This window comes from Miniopterus schreibersii, assembly GCF_964146895.1.
Source record: "Miniopterus schreibersii genome assembly, chromosome: 3".
Taxonomy (NCBI): Eukaryota; Metazoa; Chordata; class Mammalia; order Chiroptera; family Miniopteridae; genus Miniopterus; species Miniopterus schreibersii.
Genome location: NC_138103.1, coordinates 64,134,215 through 64,153,534, shown reverse-complemented (window position 1 = coordinate 64,153,534; position 19,320 = coordinate 64,134,215). Strand labels below are relative to the sequence as shown.

The following is a 19,320-nucleotide window of genomic DNA, read 5'->3' as shown; positions in this document are numbered from 1 at the left end:
ACAAACAGGATCAAATAGCTTGCCTGCATCCACTCCCTCCCTCCCGTGCCTCCACCAAGCCATGAGAACACGCCTGGGCTAGACTGCTGGGGATTTGCCGCTTTGGCCATGTGGGTGAACACCTCGTTTCGTTCTTCCTGACCCAGAAACTCAACACTGTGGGGCAAGCCCTGTGGCGGGGAGGGTGGGGGCTGCTGGGTTTGTCCCCGCCTTTCACAAGAACTCGGTTTTGCATCATAAAGCAGCTTGCAGTGATTCATTCCTTCTCAAACACCCCACTTCCCAAGTGGGGAAGAGATGGCTGCTTGGAGACACAGGTCTGCTGGCATCCTGAGTAACAGTTATTCATAGGAACAGCTGTAGGAGGGGAGCATTTGATACAGGGCAGGGCTTAGAAACTCAGAGGGGACAGAAACTTTGAGCCCCTGCGGAACTGCTCTGATCTGTGACTAGCGTCATACTCTAGCAGAAACAGACTACGACACCCTCTAGACCCTGGGTGGCACTGAAGGGATCTGGGGAAGTCCAGATTTCCTGTAAGTACTATTTGTATGGACAGGAGGTAAAGATAACAACCTCTCTGGTGGCCAGGATTATGGGAACTCAGTCCCTGATTTTTATCCACTCAGCCTGGGGACCTAGAAGAGGGTGCCGTTTCCTCTTTAGCACCAAGACCCCTTCAGGCTCATGGCAGGCACCCGACATCCACTGGCAGCACCATCTCTATCCCAGCTCTAGGCGGGTGATTCCTCATAGTTTCTAGCAGAGCCGGGGCAGCTAGGCAGACACTTGCTATTAAATTCCCGTGGTACCTCCTCCTGGGTCCCACTCAGAGCCTTTTGGCAAAGTTTAGGAGCTGCCGGTACCATAGAGAGTTCAGCAAGGCCCTGCCCTGTATATAAACAGGAAATTTTAAGATTTTAGGAGGCAACTTCTTTAAGAAGTAAAGACTCTTAACAAGCTCTGCAGTAAAAGACCCAGAACCAGAAAAGTAAGCTTTTCCAGAGGAGAGACTGTGTTAATGGAGCTGATCAATCATTAATAGTAACCCTCTAGCTTTAATGATTTGCACAGATGACCTGAAAAGGAAAAATAAAAGGCCTTCCAAATTGGTGCAGAGCATCGGAATTCGGGGAAGTGGAGCCCACAAGTAGGAAATGCCAAGTAACTACTGAAGGGAATGAAAGAGGAAAGAGAGACTCTCACTAGAACTCCAGGAGGAGTTAAAGGAAAGTAAAGTTTGGGAGGAAAAGTGCACAGAAAACACACAAAACAAATGAGAAATAAGTTCATGTCGTAGGGCAGAATGATCTCCACGCAGGCCAGGAAGGCCCGTGGGTCTTGTTAGTAGGAGCTTTCCCAGTGCCAACGCCCAACAAACGGCTGCAGGGAAAAGGTAAGCAGGCTGCTGGAGGGAGCGGGAAGATGCTATTCTATCTAGGAAGTGCTGTTATTCCCATATAAGGTTTAGATTAAGATCTCATTTAGGTTCACTGCTTTATTAGCTTGAAAAAAGCTGACACATTTTCAGGCTTTTTTCCATGTAGAGAAATTACGAAATGCCCCTTTAGAAAGTCACACTTGAAAATGTACCTCGTGGGTGCTCACACACACACACACACACACACACACACGCACACAACCTGTAAAGAAACAAGTACGGTACAATTTCAAAATATGGAGTTGCATTCTCTCCCATGCCAGATTTTCTATTTGATAATAAATTAGAAACTTTGAGAAGGATATTCATTCTTTTAGAACACAATAATAACAGCCACATGTTACAATAACAGCGGTTATTCTTATTTTCTCATACATTGTAGAAAGAGAGAGAGGGCAAAGTCCTCCCCAAAATGGAAAGGAGTTTTTTGTTTTGTTTTTAAATCCTCACCTGAGGATATTTTTTTCCCCATTGCTTTTCAGAGAGAGTGGAAGGGAGAGAGAGAGAGAAACAGAGATGTGAGAGAGACACATCGATTGGTTGCCTCTCACATGCTCCCCAACCTAGGCAGGGGATCAAGCCTGCAACCCAGGTACATGCCCTTGGCCAGAATCGAACCCATAACCCTCCAGTCCTTGGACCGACGCTCTAACCACTGAGCCAAACCAGCTAGGGAGGAGAGGAGTTTTTATGTGGCATTTACTGTACAGGAAGCACTATTCTCTATGGTCTACGTATATTAACTCTTTTAATTCTAACTCCAATTGTATGAGGTCACTACTGTCATTCTGTCATTGTTTCTTTACTGATGTGGAAAACCACAGCGCAGAGAGATTAAGTGACTTGTTCAAGGTCACACAACTACGGAGTCGCGAGGCTGGGATTCGAACCTAGGCTGCCTGGTTCCAGAGCCTGAGCTTTTGCGCGCTGAACTATGCCTCTAGCAAAACACCCCTGAGACGCACAGAGGAGCTTGGGTCTAACAGTAGAGTTTGGCTTTAAATGCATGTTCGGGCGAACTCTCAGATTACAAGCTACGCTGCAACGTAGGGCTCATTTAAAGTTAATTTTAGAGGAGCCCAAGCACTTCATCAAAAAGCCGAGAGTCAACTTTTCCAAGTCTCGCTTTCTCTAAAGTTCTTTCTCCCGAGATGAGAGCAGTCCCCGGTGCAGGTGTACTTCCTTCTGGAACAGGAGCGTCACCTCCTTGAGCCCCGCTTTAACCAGTTATCTCTGCAGCTGCTGTGGAGGAGCCATTGCTCCATAAGACTAAATAAGAGTTAGGGGGAAAGAAAAAACTGGACTATAAAAATCCCACGTCCTGGGCAGTAATTTTAGTCCTTTCAATCCCCCCTCTCCTCTTTGGTTTTGAAATGTTTTGTTCGGTGACGTTAAAGACCACTTCCCAGATCAAAGACTGCCGAGGAGTCTCGTTCCCTTCCAACCCTCGGTGCCTCTGCCTCCACGGGGACCCCATCCCATCCCGGGCCCATCTGGGAACACGCGTGTCCAGTGGGCCAGTCTCAAAACCTGGTTAGTGTGGACATTTTCACCTTGTACCCTTCAACTCATTGCTGAAGTAGAAAACAGCACGTTTGTGTGATTTCCCTCATGCTAGAAAGAAACAAAGTCTGATAACCACCCAACCAACAGGGGAAAGGAAAATGGAATTCATAGTTTTGAGAACATTAAGATGCTTACTGGAAATCTTATCCCATGCATTAAATAATCAATGGTCACCAGATATAATTCAGAGTTACTATTTCCCGAAGTCCTATTTACGACAACCCAAGTTGTCTAGATAGTAATTTTGATGTGTATAAATGTCTTTGATCAGTTTTATGAATCTCTTAAACCTCGGAAAAGCAATTTTAGTGAATGTGATTGTGTGTTAAGAAGCAGTGCTTAGCTGCTCTGGAAATGTTACCCTAATGCCCTTGTCTCTGAGAGATCCTTTGCAATTCTGCAGAGAAAATGAGTTTCTACTGGTGGTTACTTTCATTTTTTAAAACTATACAGATGCTAATGAAAATTTGCTGCTTGTTTGCTGAAAGATAGTCATCAAGGCATTTGGAAGTGTCTTTACTGGCCTGGTGCCAGGGACTTTCTTTTCCCACACTGGGGGAGAGAGGGCTAATACCCACAGATAACACGGGGGCCATTCTATAACGCATCGTTACTAATATCAACAGCATTTTCTATGGTGCATATTTGCTAATATTAACAGCTAGTATTAACAGAATGTTGTTTATTTAGAAACTAAAAGTCATTTGTCCTACAGTGAAAAGGAGCATTAATTCAATGACTGTAGAAAATCAGTTTCTAAATGATTTTCGAAATAAAATTCTATTTTATTAATAGGTTTTGTACATTCACTGTAGAAAATATTAAGAATATTAAAAAGTATAAAGAAGGTATTAAAATCACTCCTAATCTCACCTCCCAGAAAGAAAAAAAATCAACATTTTGTCTCACTCTTTTTCTATACATATACTTATAAGAGTATTTTTAAAATCTGTTTTGAGACCCAGAGCTCTCAGGTTTGCCCTTTTCCTGAATGATCAAGGCTTGGTGATTGGGTCAGACTGGTCGCCTCAGTCTTAGTCTTCTCTCTGGATGAATTAATTCCTAATAGGATTGTCATAGTCTCATCCAAACAGACTTCTGGTGGACACGCACACCAGCAATTTCTGGAGAAGCCCAGGCATTTCTGCACTTCAGTTTGGACAGTCTGGGCCGTCCTCCCATATCCTTGCCCCTACATTGAGGGTGAAGAGTTATGGAAACCTGGCAGCTGCCTTCTAACTCTGGCAGGGGGATCGTGGAGGAGAGGGAGCACTCTGGTTCGGGCAGTTCTAGGGGACAAAGCTGGGATGGATGGGAAGAACAGTCTTATTTGAGAAGTGAATTTTCTGCCATTGGCCACATTCACTTGTCAGGATGGTCATGGGATAGAGGGTGGAGGTCAGGGACGGTTGACAACAGTGTCCTTGTCATAAGGATCTAAGACTCTATATCTCTCTCCAGGGTTGACTTTTGTTTATGTGGTACAATTTATGGGTGTCCTGAACCTTCTACCTCTATATCAACATCTTGATCATGGCTATAGCCACAGGGCTCAGAACAGTGTCTGGCACAGTAGATGCTCAGTTAATCTTTGTTGAAAAGAAAGAATGAATCAGTGAACCTGGGCAGCTGTGGTTGCTCCTTTGCCTGCTACTTCTGGAGACTATGGACAAGCAAACGTGCTGGAATTTGAACAGCTTTGCTGGGATGTGATGGAGAACTGTTGGCTTCTTAGCTCACAGAACTATCCATATTCTGTTGTTTCTTGGGAGGACTCTTGGTCTTGGCTTTCACACAGTGGTATATAGAATGGACTGGGAGACAGCCAAGTTGGGCTTTTTCATCTACCAAACAAAACAAACCCAAACATTCGACTTGATGGCTGGAATCCCCAAGTGGATGATCTCACTCAATCCTTTCAACAATGGAATGAGACCACTGGCCTCCAGCAGCAGGCTCTCTCTTGGTGGGGGGCTGGAATGGAGAGATAACAAGTGTTACAGGATGAAAAAGAAAGTTATTTTAAACTAGCAAACACCCTTTCCAGGCATCAAATGCCACGTGCAACCCTAACTTACAATATAGAAATTTATAATCAAGTATTGCTATATTTTTGTGACATACAGAAACAATACTTTTTTTAAAAAAACATTTCTTTATCAAATGATGTTTTAGGAGTTCATAATATTAATATTTTCTGGTATGTTTGAATGACTATAAAGAACAGTTCCATAAGCAGAGACATAGGTACATACAGTAGATTTGAAGTGATAGCTTTAGAAGATTACACACCTGAGTTAATTCTATGCCTGAGATCTGAAGGTGAAACCACGGGCTAGGAGTGAATGGCTGGATTTTGCTTTGTCATGTGCAAGCGTGCTGTGCCTGGGAATCTCCCCGCAGCTGAGGTCGGCTAAGGTTTCAGTTCGAGAGAGAGGTAAGAAACAGTGGTGTTTCTCAGAGACGGGGCCTCAGGGGTGAACCAGGTGACTGGAAGTTCCTTTCCCCACCCTACTCAAGAATGCCAAACATCAGCCATGTTCCCCCCACCCTTCATTCACACCAGGTGATGGAAACTGAACATCAGTGGGAGCATTCTCAGGGTTTCTAGGGGACGCATTGTATCTTGAGGCAACTCACCTGTAGAACCTATTTAGGTGGGACATTGTTGGACATTTACTTAGGACAAATAAAAACTTCTTTCTATGTGCAACTGGAAAGAGAAGATATGCTCTGTTCCTTTCCAGACTGGCAGTTACCATGACATGCACTTTGGCTTCAGACCAACTTAACCACAGGTGAGTTCAGCCAGACATACTTACATCCCCCAACTACAGATCTGCGGAGATAGCACTTTCTAGACTAAAATGTCAATCACTAGTGTTTATCGACGAGAAAAATAATAGTTATACTCATCAGCAAAATATCCAGGAGCCGGAGGGAATGTAACAGGGTAGTAATTTTGAATCTGGGTAGGGTTAAAGCCCAAAGCAATCCAGGCAGGAGGAGTAGAAATTGCACGACTTTAGCCAGGGGACTATCAGGGCCTTGTCTGCTATCAGCCAGGATGGAGCCTGAGGCTACCATACTCTTCCCAGAGCTAAACCACCTTCAGTCCTGCAGACCCTTCTCTCTCCTCAATAGCTGGACCCACCCCAACCAGACTCTGCCTACCAACCTTTCTTTTTCTTTCCTCATGATTTTTCCTAGCTAAGGGACTAAATGAAAAGGCAGAACAATGTTTTAAACACATTTTTTTATTGATTTCAGAGAGAAGAAGGGAGAGGAAGAGAGAGATAAAAACATCAATGATGAGAGAGAGTCACTGATCGACCGAGAATCGAACCTCAATCTCCTGGATCATAAATTGATGCTCAACCGCTGAGCCACGCCGGCCAGGCCAGGCAGAGCAATTTTCATCGTGATTTTTTCTGAGGCTGCGGAGCTCAATGAGCCCCTTCGTTGCAGCCGGTCCTGGGAAGCTCACCTCCTCTCCACTGTAGCAAGGCTGCTATATGCAAGCCCGCCCACAACCCTGCGCTCTCATCTTTGACTAAACACTTCTGCTCGTCCCCTCCCAGGAAGCTCACTCCATAGATTCCCGAGAAATCATTCTTTACTGAAGATCTGCTGGAGTGAGGGGTGGGAGTGGGGCTGGAGATGGGGTATGGAGGTGGGGGTTACATCACTCACACAGAATTTCACATAGAAAAGTCCCCCCAACTTGTTTCTTTTCCCCCAAACCTTTCCCTTTAGACCCTTCCCCTATCAGCCCCCTTAGCATCAGCATCCTAACCTCCCTCACCCCAAACTCCCCATCCCGACCCTTAGTCTTTTGCTTATACAAAGTCACTTAGGTCCTAGGCCTGCAGAGGCAGGATGACTTTGGGGTCCAAAAACAAGAGCTCCCTGGCCACCAGGAGCCCTCCTGGTGGAGGAATTTTAAATATCTGAGCATCTTCCTGTTTTATGTTTTTTTCTCTACACAGACTCCTCTGAACAACCATCATGTCACCTCCCTTGGGGGTCCCACGCCTGCCCTCATTTTTCATGATGGCAGGTCTTCTTTGTCCTGCACAGATTTCTGGGCTGAGCTTGAGCCCACAAATAGACACTTGGGGACCCACGTACGCACAGCCCCTCAGTTCTGGCGACCCCCACACAGGGCCAGCTTCGTGGGTGTGCAGCCTACGCGGGGGCACAGAGCCCCCCATTTGGAAGGGCCCTGGCGTGGTTTGACGGTCTGCTGTCACCATCCAGAAATTCTTAATAAGCTTGAACCTGGGGCACCGGGCCCTGAAAGTGACATAGCCAGTTCTGCCTACACGTGACCCTCACGGAAAAGCTCCCTTCCTTCCAAGAAGTTCCTCCACACTCCCCCATAAGCCTTAATCCCCAGGACAGTCTGCTTTTCCCACCCTGTCCCTGCTCATTGCCGGGTGCCAGGCCCGGAAAGGGCAGCTGTGCAGGTGGAGATGTTGGGGTCCTTCCTTTTCTCTATTGAGGCCCCAGAAACCAGGGTCTCTGGGAAGGCACAGGGGGAGAGGCAGGCAGGTTAGGATGGGAGAAGAGCACGGCACAACCATCCACCCCACCCGTGTGCCAATTCCAGAGATGCCCTCAGTACAGAGAGGTCCTTTGTGGTGAAGCCCTTTCCAACTGTTTTAAAAATAAGAATATTTCTGGGAGGGTCAACACCCCACATTATCGGTCTCCACCATGCTGTGAACAAGTGTGTAAGCTGTTGTGAGCTGACCCCTGGTGGGGGTCTTGGCTCAGGGGACTATTTGAAGAGGAAGTGAGGGTGCTTTTGGAACTCGGAGGAGAGAAAATCATGGAGAGACCTGAGGGGCGCTGCAGAGTGGGCACTGGGGCATGGGGGTCAGGATGGAATGGGGGGACTGTGGGAAGGGAGGAAGCTGCTGAAGAGTATTTCTTCTAGTCCACAATTTTGCTGGACTCAATTGAAAGCTGTTCAGTTCAGCCTCTCTTGACATGCAGAAGAGTTTGTATTAGTTTGCTGTGGTTGCCATGTGTATGTATGTATGTGTATATATATATATATATATATATATATATACACATATACACACACATATAATTTTGTCAATAACAAATTATTACAACCTGGGTGGCTTAAGACAACAGAAACTTATTCTTATATAGTTCTACGAACTAGAAGTCTGAAATCAAGGTGTCAGCAGGGTTGGTTCCTTCTGGAGGCTCAGAAAGAGCAATCTTGAGCATTCCTGGGATTGGAAACACATCATTCCAGTCTCTGCCTCCATTTTCACGTCGCCTCGCCCTGTGTCTCTGTGTCCAGGCTCCCTCACCTTTCTCCTGTAAGCACACCAGTCATTGGATGTGGGGTCCACTCCAAATGCAGAATGATCTCATCTCGAGAACCATAACTTAATTACATCGGCAATGACCCTATTTTCCAGTAGTCAACGAACTGAATTAGATACCTCAAAATTGCTAAGACACTAGATCTTAAGTGTTCTCACCACAAAAAAGAAATGATAATTGTAGAAGTATTAGCTAAAGTTATGGTGGTAATCATATTGCAATACATAAATGTATCAAATCAACACATTGTACAAATTAAACTCATACAATGTTATATGTAAATTATATCCCAACAACTAAAAGTAACTTTTTAAAGGCCTTATTTCTAAATAAGGTCACACTCACAAATACAGGAATTAGGAATTGGATATATCTTTTTGTAGACACCATTCAATATAGGATTCTCACATTTTCAGTTCCTGTTGGCTTTATAGTCATGCTTTACTTGAACTTTCGAGCTTTGCTTTGTCCCTTGATAGAAATCCTGAAATCCTGAGACCCATTATTAAATAATAATCGCAGAAGCTCTGCAAACCCAAGGCATTTTACAAGCATGTACCTCAGGAGACTGCTGGATCTCCTCGTGCCCCAAGAGAATGGGAAAGAAACAACAGCAAAATGCCTTTGATTCCTTCAGTAGAAGAGTCTCAGTCAGAGCCAAATCCTATGCTTTTAAAATTGTTGTACATTAGTCAGAACATAGAAATGTGAATGTTTACAATCCTGAACCGAAATGGAAAAGCAACAAAAATGCGGTTCTAGATTTTCATTAGATTCATTGGTTTGTTGAAAACTATGGAAAAGCCCATCACAATATTTATGAATGAAACCTCCAGTGACTAAATCCCGCCCACCACTCCCTTACCACCTTTGAGGGGAAATCTGCTTTTTAGAAATTTATACCCAAATGGCACCACAGAAGAACAATCAGAAGTGATGCAGGATTCCTAATCACTAAGGAAAGACTCAATTATACCTAGAGACTTGGCACAGTAAAATTATTAAAACGAAAATGATCTTGTAAAAAGTTAGGGTTTCTTTTTTCCCCTCCCTCGTTAATCTTCACCGCTTTGGGTCATTTCTGTTCAAGGATCATCGTGGCTTGGGTCAGGGCTACAGAACGGTGTGCGGATTTGAGATGGAAATTAGCTCCTCCGAGTGCCAGTTTTCTTCCTCAGAGGCCAGGTTACCTCCCATTTCCTTCTTTTATGAGCAGAAAATCCCCAAAACCCCAGTGAGGCTCACTCATCCTAATCACATTTTGTGACTAGTAATATCACCATGCAATTAACTTTAAAAATTTGCTTTCATGGGAAAATCAACTAAAAACAGTATTCCAGAAAATTATGAGAGTAATGAGGAGAAGGAGCCCTGTTAGCGCAGGTAGCTGATATTAATAAAGGAAGGGGGCAGAGGGAATCAGACACTCAGCCTCATGGGCTTGGGCCCGGGTACGAGGCAGCGACAGCTTCCCACGCTTCCCAGGGAACCGCTGGTGGCTTCTGCCCGCAGACTACAGGGGGCAGGACTATAAACAATAAGGGGAAATTCCTCTGCTGGGCACATGCCCTGTAGAAGCCAAGATGGTTATCACAGAGGCCTCTCTGTCTAGCCTGAGGAAAGGATAGGATTGGATTAGACAAGGGACATAAAACCCCAGAAGATCTAAGAAATAGATTGCTTAGGGGATGGACCTATCGGAAGCCCCGGAAAGATTGGGGAGTTGACTGGTTGGTTTGAAAAAGTGCCTGGTCCTTCCCAAAACTGAGATAGTATAATCCAAGCTCAACGAAGTTCTCTCTGTCTCTCTCTTACTGGGTAACGTGCCATCACCCCAATTGCGTGGGTGTTTTCTCTCCATAGCAGCCATGTAGGTTTAGCAGCTATACGGCCAGTCGCCACGCGGACTCCAAGTGCGGCCTGGGCACAGCCATTTGAAGGGCTGCCTGGAACAGAGACTAAGCTAGCGGGATGGTGACAGAGATGACGGGACTGAACTGATGGTGCCAAATGTCTGGACACGGGCCCTGTTTCTGGGCCCGATGAAGACAGGATTGGACTTTTCCATGGTGGGATAGACAGAGATGGGACATGGGAACCGCAGGGCAGTCCTTTGATTTTGCTTCTACAGTGAATCTTACCTTGAAACCTCAACCTCCCACACACGAGTCTCCTGTCTCCCGAAATGCTTTCCTCTTAACTCTGAGAAAGGACATCATTTCCACCGGCAAATGCCCTACCAGCTACTGAACTACATCACCCGGCCACCATGCTCACAGCAGTGTGGAATGTCACATAGGTTCCACAGGGAGGGTGGGCAGAAGACCACGCACAGACCTCAGGAATTTGATAAGATATAGGTGACCTTTCAAGGCAACTGGATAGTCATTGGGAAAAAAGACATTTGCATCTGTATCTCATACTTAGAGTAAAAGTACTAAATGCATCAAAGGTAAAAATGTAACAAAACAGATCAAACACACACACAGTGGAAGAAAACACGGGAAAACTTTTACAGTTTTAGGAGAAAGGCTTTCTCAAGTATGACCAAAAAAATAATTATTATTTTTTCTATGGAAAAGCCACGATAAGCAGTCAAAAGCTGGGGAAAATGTTTATAACTCACATCACAGACAAAAGGCTAATCTGCTTTCTCTGGCTCCCTCATCTCCACCCAGGTTGATTTACCCGACGGAAAACGGGCAGAGGCTGTGGAGACAGCTGAGGAGGAAGCACACGCGCAAAGGCATTCCCCCCACTCACAATAAGAGAAATGCAAATTTAAAAGCATGGTTCAGTTATGTTCAGAAAGAAGTTTATTTTTAAAAGAACAAATAGAAAGCCATGTTTCACTCATCAGGCAGGAAAGGTACAAAGCTCTTTGTACAGCCTGACTGACACGTTCCCATCGAGGTGAGTGCCCTCCTCTCCGCTCCCTCCCCGCGCCCCTGGGTGGGCTTGCCCCTCTTTTGAGGAATGAAGTATGGAGGGGGTGTTGTGTGACATGCAAGCAGGGCTGGGACCAAGGTGAGGCAAGGGAGGTGCCGGGGCACAAAATGTTGGAAAGTGCTCACTCTTGGGGTCATGCAGGTGCAGGGTCAGCCTTTAAAAAAGTGCCTCCTTAAATTGTGTGCCCTGGGCACCTCTCTTGCTCCTTACTTCCAAGGAAGTCTGGCTACCTTGATGCCACGAGGCTGGAGTAGGCCACAAAAGGACAGAGGGAGACACCTGAGTGGTCCCAGTCATTCCAACCCCTGGTGATTCAGCTCTTTCCAGTCCTGCATCAGCCACGCAGCTGAGAACGCCTTTAAAAGGACTCCAGCCCAGGCACCGCCTGGCTGCTACCTCCTGAGGATCCCACAGCAGAATGACCAGCCGGTCACCCCTCATCGGGCCCCACAGAAACAACAAACGGAAAAAAAAATGATTATTGTTGCTGGAAGCCACAAAGTTTTGGGTGATTTGTTAGGCAGCAATAGTTAGAGACTTTACAGATAACTAATACAGGCACTCTCATACCTTGCTGGTGGCAGATTAAACTGGTACATTCTCCTTGGAGAGGAGCAGTACACTAACGTCTAATTGAAATAATGCAAACATATGCCTTTTGTCCAGACACTCCACTTCTAGAACTTTCCCAACAAATACAGTCACACATATGCAAATGATATATACGCAATACATTTATCACAGTGCTGTTTCAATAGAAATGATGGGAAACAACATAAAAAGCCATCAACATGGGCCTGTTGAAGCAAATTATAACATTCAAGGGAATATTGTCCTGTCCAACAAAGGATGAGGGTATTTTTTACATGATGATATGAAAATATCTCTAATGTAACTTCTAAGCAAAACAGTAACAAAAAAGTAAGATGCAAAGCAATGTGTAGAGCACACTGACAATTATGAAACAGGAGGAAGAAAAGAAAATCTGTTCGTAATTACGTGAACATGCATCGGTCATCTTGGCAAATTACACAAGAACCCTTCACGTCATTGCCTGGAGAAGAGAACTGGTGGCTGAGGGGCAGGGGTGGGAGAGTGGAGGTTCACTGTATAGCCTTTAGTTCTTAATTTTAATTAGGTGAACATGTTACCTAATCAAAAATAAACTGATTAATAAATAAATAAAATAAACTTGGTGGGGGGAAGTTTCTATCAGTTGTTTTCGCTTTAAACTAACACTGTCTGGATCTTTAAACGGAGGTACCTGGAGTCCTGGGGATCAGGAGGATTTTCTTGCAGGGTGTGTTACACCAGGGAGGAGGTAGGGAACCAGTTTCTACACATAGAAAGTACAAGTGCTCCCGCCTAGAGCTCATTTGGCTGGGAAAGCACTTTGCCAGGCTGGTTCTATCTTCTGGCCGCCTCTCTGCCAGCCTCCCTTCCTTCAGTTGACCAAAGGCAGGCATACCTGTCCCCTGTGCTGCGTTTTATTTTGGGTGTTGCCCCACGGTGGAAAGACCCCTGGGAGGCCAAACAAAGGCACAATTCAAAATATTGGCATTGATTTTGAAAAGGTGAACAACTTTAAAGATTAGGAAATAAATCCTTTTGCAAGTCTAATTCTTGCAAAAGATAGTTTCCAAGTTTTTGCTTTCAAAAAAAAATCAAAAGAGGACCTGTTGAGTTGTCAGCAGACAGCACATTAAAAGTTATTTTTGATAATGGATCACAAGACCATTTTTTACATGTAGCCCAGGACTTCAAAGAAACGAGTGACTTTGCCATCTGCTTATTTATATAAACAACATTCCTCCGCACTGACATTTGTAAAACTAAAAAAAAAAAAAAAAAGGAAATAAAATTGATGCAATAATTTATACTCAGCCATAAATAATTGAACTTGCTTAAAAATGAAAGCAGCCCTATCTATCTTACTAAGAGATATATTTCCAATAAAGTTACTTTATGTTTAATGATTATAGCTGGTCAAAACAATTGTAGTGATAAAGCCATCTAAAGTTTTTGTTTCCCCCCCTCCTTAGAGCTTTATGATCATAGGAAATTTATTAAGTTTGAATTTGTTTACATACTTTTGCTGCATTGAAGTATAATAGAGTGATTTAAAAAAAGAATTTTAAGCACACAGATATATCAGGATCCTTTGGGGAAAGTAGAATGAAATGAGTTCAACATGACAGGGGTACAATGTAAAGTTTCCATGTGTTAAAGAACAACTAATTGATATAATTTTAAAATGATGATGGTGGGCATAAAAAGGCTGTGGTAGTTGGATACATTTTTGAAGAATGATATTACAAAGTTATAAAAAAAGTTATATCTTTTGTTGAAGAGACATTTTTAATAACATAAAACTGTATATGAGAGAAAGTTCTTCAAATTCTTTAAGTAATACACAAATAAATAATTTGAACTACTGCCTTAGAGGCCATCTGATTCAGCTTTCTTTACTTTGCAGATAAAAAACTTGTCGATCAAAGTGAAAGTAACTTTCTCAAGGTCACTTAGTGACAAATGGGACCAGACCCTGGTCTCCTGTGCAGGCCCAGGCAGCTAGAACTAATCCAGGCAACTTGCCTGGTAGGAGTGAGTTCTCGACGGTCCTTGTCTGGAACACCTGAGTGTTTCTTTTCCTTTCCCCTCCTTTCACCTCTAATTTCTGTGAATCTTTTGCTTTCAGATTGCTTATCAGATGCCTTTCCTGGGAACCAGCCTTATCCCCAATAACTACGATTCCAGCAAGTGCTGGCCTGGCCCAGTGAGCTGGAGAATAGGGCAGCAGGAGACACCATACTGGTCTCTGCTTCACTTTGCCTTGGTAGTTCTGCTCTTTCTCTGCTCTCACCCTGGATCTGACTTCCAGGTATGCTCATTCAGCTACAGGTAGGGTTTTCATGTAACTCATTTTCTAATTTAGCATACATTTGAAAAAGGGATAAAAATATAAATAATTATGCCAGAAAAATGGGTACAAACCAGTACCATCCTGGGATACATGGTCACCTTAGTGATAAGCTCCTGGTGAGGAAGGAAGGGAGAAAATGCTCAAAATGTTGGGTTAGGCATGGGGAGTGTTAAAGCAGCCGATAAATCAGGAAGAGCTGGCCTGGAATTGGGTGATAAGACCCAAATGAGGGGGAAGATGTACTAACAATGAATGCCTGTTGCATAGTTTTTTCTAACATTCTGGGGGGAGCCAATGGGCAGAGTTTGCAGCTGTGCACTTGATGTGGTTTGGGGAGTCCAAAAAATCCAGAATTTTATATATATATATTTTTCTTTCTGATGACTTCTGATATCTCCCAAATTAAAGTTATTGCTTAGGCCTTCTGGAGACTAGCACATTTTACCAGAGTGGTACAACTTGGTGGGAGTATCATAAATGCATCCTTCTTTACCTTACAGAAAAGAATCATGAGAACATGGGTGATAGGACAGGTAAATTTTGAAATGGGAACTAGAGGTGACATTATCAAAGACCCAAAGGTCCGAAGCTAAGGCACTGAACCAAGCTTGTTGGTAGGAGGCAACCACGGCCTGGGGGTGGGGGTGGAGCATTTCCTGTGGCCTGTTCACACGGGCAACCTCAGTTAGCCCTTCCTGCAACCATGTAGGTGGGCACAGCCTTCCCTGCTTTACCCAGGATGGAATGCCCAGCTGGCTGTTACCCTCTGAAATTTCTTTGAAAGATCATTACAGGAGACAGATTGTGCTAGAAATCAAAAGAATGTATCAATTTATATATATTTTGGTCTAAAGTCAACAATGTCCAATACTTTAAAATAAAATTTTTTTATTTTATGCAGTTTTTGTGTTTGTGCAGTTCTCCGTGTTGACAGTATTTTCAGTGCATTATTTTATCTAGACTTGATGAGAGGCCCATGAGACGGCCTGGCCACGTGTCATTGTGACTGCTTTATGATGAACACAGCTGAGGCCCATACTCCAGGTGTCCTGACTTTGGGTTTAGCGATTTGGTACATCTCCCATAGGCTACGATCTAGGAGAGATCAATCCTGACAAACTTCCTTGGAAGGAACCATCATCTCCTTGAAAGGATCTAATCTGTGTGCCTCAGGGAAGGGGGTGTCAGAGTCCAAATCTTCCAATCTATATATAAATTGATTAATTTTTTTTTTTACAAAAGCTTGTCTCATATGCTCTAATCCAATTTTAATGGTGCAGTTATAAGGAAGCATAATATATAGGATTATTTCATTGGAAAACAGATAAAGCAAAAAACTCTTTAATCTGTTTTGACAAGATGCTGAGTTTAGGAATTATTCAATCCCAAGGGATTCCAGAGGCTCCCGCACATGCTAATATCAGAATGATCTCACTGACCTCTAGTCATCTTAGACTTACCCTACCATTGCCTGAGTTTTTAAAAAATTCCACTTTTACTGGTATCTTATGACCATGAAGCTGGTTTCTTTAAAGTGAGAATTCCCTGAGATTCTGGTACAAGACAGCAATCAGGGTGAGAGGAGTTAAAAACTGCAGGGGAAGGAGGGGAGAAATATTAGAAAAACGGAAAAGAAACAAATTTGAAGATTGAGTTTTTCAAGGGAAGTTATGACAATTCTAAATTTGTAACCACTTAAAAATATAGCTTCTAAGTAACATAAAGCAAAAAAATGACAGAACTAAATGGGAAAATAGACAAAAATATTTTAGCGGGAGTTTTCTTATTTTTAAACATAATTTGTAACTGACAGAACAAGCAGACAAAAGCCAGTAAGAACATGGACAACTTCAGCAACATGACCAAGAAATAAGCTGGTAGACAACATGGAGCATCCAACCGCAGGGCAGGTATTATTTTTAAGGCATATATGGAAAAATTGATCATAAAGCAAGTCCCAACAAATTTCCAAGGACTGTAGTTACTCAGCGTATGTTCTCTGACCACACCACTGTTGAAATCAGTAACAAAACAATACCAGAAAACCCCCGTATATATAAAAATTAAGAAATATGCCTCCAAATAACCCCTAAGTAAAGGAGAAATCACAACGGAAATTAGAAAATATTTTGGATGGCATGAAATAAAAATGTTATATGTTAAAAATGGGAAAATTTTTTATTTTAACGTATTGGACATTGTTGACTTTAGACCATGGAAGAACTAGATTTAACTCTTTAAAACTCTTCCATGCTGCCCCCCAATGTATCCCTTCTCCCCACTCCCTGTCCTCCCAAATGGTTGCAGCACAGTTGGTAAATTAATATCACAATTTAAATTATTTTGGCTATGTAAACATTTTTCACAAACTGTAAATGGGGTGGGTGTTGCCTTCCGGGCAGACGGGCCTTTCCTCTTATCTACCCCACTCACTTTCTTATCCCTTTGCTACCCCTGGGCCGCCGCATGCCAGCTGCCAACGTCAGCGAACGGTTAAGTAGCTAAACATCCCCGCGATGCACACTGCCAGGGCAAAAGCTTTCCTGAGCTAATGGCAACTCAAGATGGAAAGAGATGTGTCTGCACAATGCGAGAGGGCAATAGCAAAGCTGAGGAATGCACAAAGGAAAGAGTGTTGAAAAAATAAAAAGGAGATGCTCTCACAGCGGGTGGGAAGAGCTGATTCTTTTCGGCGAACTGTGAGAGTGCAGAGTGAGAACAGGATGGGGGCTGAGCATTCTTCATGCCGTTATTACAAGAGGAAAAGAAAAGTCCGAAGTCCCCTTTTTATTTTTCTTCTTTTTGATACCTAAAAAATAGTGAGAGAGGGGGAGAGAGGGAGAGGGAGAGAGAAAAAAGAGGCAGTTTCCAGGATACAAATCTGTTGCTTGAGGAATGCTCCCCGGGGTGCGAGCATGTGCTTAGGAGTGTGAATAGGTGGCTTTCTTTCTGCAGCAGCCCTGGGGGACACACTCTTTCTGCACTAAGTGCAGAGGGTGGAGAGAACCCTCTCTCGCAGCCAGAGCAGGTGGGGAGGCAGAAAGCAACTGTCTTGAGCGAGGGCATGAAGCCAGATGAACATGGTTTCAGTGTCCCGAGCTCCTGGTTAGAAGTCAAGGTGCGTTTTCCAGCCGAGCCCTGAGAATCTACAGAACTATCAGAAACGGTCGCACGCGGGGTTTGCTCTTCATCAGAATGGGACAAGAGAACAACAGAAATCATTCATAAGAAGGAGGAGTTCGGGTTTTCTTTTTCTCCTGAAATACATAGGTTTTTCTGGAAGAGCTGGAAACGTAACCACCATTCATCTTTTTCATTCGTTCAATATTTCCGGGACATTTATTGAATACCCAGCGCTGAGCTAAAGCTGGAGCGTTTGCTCAGAATGAGCGTACAGTCTAGTAGGGGACACAGCTATAAAGAGGCCAGCCCATGGTGTAATTAGGGGGAATTGGGTGGATTTAGGTGCGGCAAGGGTCCCAGGAGCAGTTGTCCTCAGCGCAGGCTGGCTGGCTGGAGGCTTCCAGAAGCTGTCACCTAAGGTGACGCCTCATGTGGCACTGTAACTATGGGAAAATGTTACAATCCCAACTTGAAACTCACTAATTTGTCAAACCTAATAGGCATGGAAATTTACAATTGCTTGTATGCTCCTTACCTCCTAACCCGAGGCAGAAGTCAGCCATACTCACTGTTGCTGAGACTTCTGATTTTCACGTTGTCTTAGGCCTGAAAGCCTTTCTGTTGCTTTCCTCTCCACATCACCACCGAACGAGGTCCCAGCCCACTCGTCGGCTCTGCTCTCCCTCTTTCTGGTTCATTATGCAGGGTTGCCTCAAAATATTACTTGGGAATTCAAGGAGAGCTCATGGTGGGGCGGGCTGGGAACTGCTTTTTAGAACTGGCTCTCAGAAAATGCCATGGAAAGGTAACTAGCCGCGTCCAGCTCTGATCAAATTTTAATGATCACACGGATACAAACCACTTTCTGTTCCTGATCTATTTCCCAGGATCTTTCCTGCAATTAATCACCGGCTGAATGGATTCTGGGGCTCGCCGCCAAAGTGAAACCACTTGCAGGAGTCGTAAGTTTGCGCAGGGACATTACAGAGCACTTTTTATGAGCTCTGACTCACCCTGGGCTGGCTGCACAGCCTGAGGTAAGGCTGCCGGTTACCTGTGTTTGCCCCAGTCTCCATGGATACCACTCCAGAGGGTTTGAAAGCTTCTAATGCAGGCTTGCTCTCTCTGTTGGTCCTTCTCTTGGAAATCCGTGGTGGTTTCCATCTGGCTCTTAGCTTTCAGAAGGGAAGGCATTCTCTTCATCACCTGCCCCAATGTGGCACTAGTTCCTTCAATCGTCAGAAAGGGGACACTGAGTTGACCACAGCTATGGGAATGTCACAAACCCCAACTTCAAATTTACTAATTTCTAAGACCTAATTGGCATGGAAATTTAAGATTGGTTGTATGCTATTTCTTCCTAACCCAGAGATAGAAGTCAGCCATACTGATGTGGCTAAGACTTCTGATTTTTATCAGTTTCTTAAGCCTGAAACCCCTTCCTTTGTTTTCCTTTCCACACCACTACCTAACAAGGTCCCAACCCACTTATCTGCTCTGCTCTGCTTCTTTCTGGCTCATTATGCAGTGTTGCCTCAAAATATTACTTGGGAATTCAAGGAGAGCTCATGGTGGGGCAGCCTCTTGTGTGTGGGACTTGAACCTTGTCAGGAACAAGGCAATTAACCGAGTTCTCTGTAAAATCGCTCTACAAGTGAACTGAGGAAGAAAACTGAGCTCATTCGCTAAGACGGTCATATTAAAAATAAATAAATAAAAGCAACCTAGCATTCCGTTGTCTGGATCTTTCAGTAAAAGAATTTTAGCCCAAATGATCAAGAGAATTGCCTGCACTTCACAATGTATGTGTGGACTCGACTTTAGGCTGTCTGTCCACCCGTCATCTCCCCAATCCTCCCCCGTGCCCCTCACCAAACATCTCTAACCTGCACCCACTTTTGTGAGAGGGCAGAAGAGCTTCTTGGTTCCCCCACTTTTCTTTATAGTCCATGTAGGGGAGAGAATCATT

General features: G+C 44.1%; 1 protein-coding gene across 1 annotated transcript in view; it reads right to left on the bottom strand.

Annotated features, from left to right (window-relative positions):
- The window catches only part of LHFPL2 (LHFPL tetraspan subfamily member 2), a 184,971-nt gene extending 167,032 nt beyond the window's left edge, over positions 1 to 17,939 (bottom strand). The window contains exon 1 of the mRNA XM_081133668.1: positions 17,921 to 17,939. The gene's annotated coding sequence lies outside the window, so the exon portion shown is untranslated. The remainder of the gene's footprint in view (positions 1 to 17,920) is intronic.
- Between the last annotated feature and the right edge of the window lie 1,381 nt (positions 17,940 to 19,320).